Here is a 2,060-nt window from a genome sequence, read left to right on the forward strand (position 1 = left end):
GTACAATCCAGGAACAGGAGTAGGCCATTCAGCCCTTTGAGCCTGGTCCACCATTCAATATGATCGTACTTGATTCTCGATCTCAAGATCATATTCTTGCTTTCTCCCTGTACCCGTTGATGCCTTTAATGTCTAAGATTTTATCAATCTGTTTTTGAATATACTCCTGTGGTAATGCCAGCATGGTAATGGAATGCTATTGAAAGTCAAGGGGCGATAGTCAGATTCACTCTTGTTAGAGATAGCCATTGTTTGGTACCTGTGCGGTGTGAAGGTTGCTTGCATATGTCAGCTGACGCCTGGACATTGTCCAAGTCTTGCTTCACTGGGACACAGACTGCTTCAGTATCTGAGGGATCATGATGGTACTGAACATAGTGCAATCATTGGTGGACATCACCACTTTGGATCTTAATGATGGAGGATATGTCATTGATAAAGCAGCTGAAAATGTTTTGGCATCAGACTTTACCCTGAGGAACTCAAAAGGGCCATTGTGATGTGGTGGTAGTGTCCCCACCTCTGAGCCTGGAGGCCTGGGTCGAAATCCAACCTGCTCCAGAGGTGTGCATAATGTCTTTAAGCAGGTTGATGAAAAAATATCTAACCCAAGAAACACCTGCAAGTGATGCAAGATCCCATATAGCGCAATGTGATAAGATCAGACTTGTGATGCCAGTTGACAATAAATACTGGCCAGGATATCTCTGCTCCTCATTGAGACGATGCCACTAATCACTAATACCATTACCTCAGGCAAAACGTAGACAGGACTGCGTGCACAACACAAGCCTTATCTGGTCTAAATGAGCCTATTACTCTGGTCAATCTCGAGTCATCAGTATTGAAACCCACAACTCTCTGACTCAGAGGGGTGAATGTTGCCATTCTCGAGCCATTAAGTAAACTGTTACCACATTATCAGTTGCAGATTCTCTGCATTGCCAAAGCTCATTCTAAATTAAACAATGCTATCCTCAATCAAAGCCATTACTGGGCCACAGAAAAAAGGTCTAACTTTAGCCTAGACAACAAGGTGCAGGGCTGGATGAACACAGCAGGCCAAGCAGCATCATAGGAGCAGGGAGGCTGACGTTTCGGGCCTAGACCCTTCATCAGAAAAGAGGGAGGGGAAGGGGGTTCTGAAATAAATAGGGAGAGAGTGGGAGGCGGATAGAAGATGGATAGAGGAGAGGATAGGTGGAGAGGAGACAGACAAGTCAAAGAGGGGGGGATGGAGCCGGTAAAGGTGAGTGTAGGTGGGGAGTTAGGGAGGGGATAGGTCAGTCCAGGGAGGACGGACAGGTCAAGGGGGTGGGATGAGGTTAGTCGGTAGGAGATGGAGGTGTGGCTTGAGGTGGGAGGAGGGGATAGGTGGGAGGAAGAACAGATTAGGGAGGCAGGGACGAGCTGGACTGGTTTTGGGATGCGGTAGGGGGAGGGGAGATTTTGAAACTTGTGAAATCCACATTGATACCATTGGGCTGCAGGGTTCCCAAGCGGAATATGAATTGCTGTTCCTGCAAACTTCGGGTGGCATCGTTGTGGCACTGCAGGAGGCCCAGGATGGACATGTCATCTGAGGAACGGGAGGGGGAGTTGAAATGGTTCGCGACTGGGAGGTGCAGTTGTTTATTGCAAACCGAGCGTAGGTGTTCTGCAAAGCGGTCCCCGAGTCTCCGCTTGGTTTCCCCGATATAGAGGAGGCCACAACGGGAACAGCGGATGCAGTATACCACATTGGCAGATGTGCAGGTGAACATCTGCTTGATGTGGAAAGTCTTCTTGGGGCTTGGAATGGGGGTGAGGGAGGAGGTATGGGGGCAGGTGTAGCACTTCCTGCGGTTGCAGGGAAAAGTGCCGGGTGTGGTGGAGCTGGAGGGGAGTGTGGAGCGGACAAGGGAGTCACGGAGAGAGTGGTCCCTCCGGAAAGCAGATAAGGGTGGGGAGGGAAAGATGTCTTTGGTGGTGGGGTCGGATTGCAGATGGCGGAAGTGTCGGAGGATGATGTGTTGGATCCGGAGGTTGGTGGGATGGTACATGAGGACGAGGGGGATTCT

Source organism: Rhincodon typus, chromosome 13 (assembly GCF_021869965.1).
Source record: "Rhincodon typus isolate 14 chromosome 13, sRhiTyp1.1, whole genome shotgun sequence".
NCBI classification, from domain to species: Eukaryota; Metazoa; Chordata; class Chondrichthyes; order Orectolobiformes; family Rhincodontidae; genus Rhincodon; species Rhincodon typus.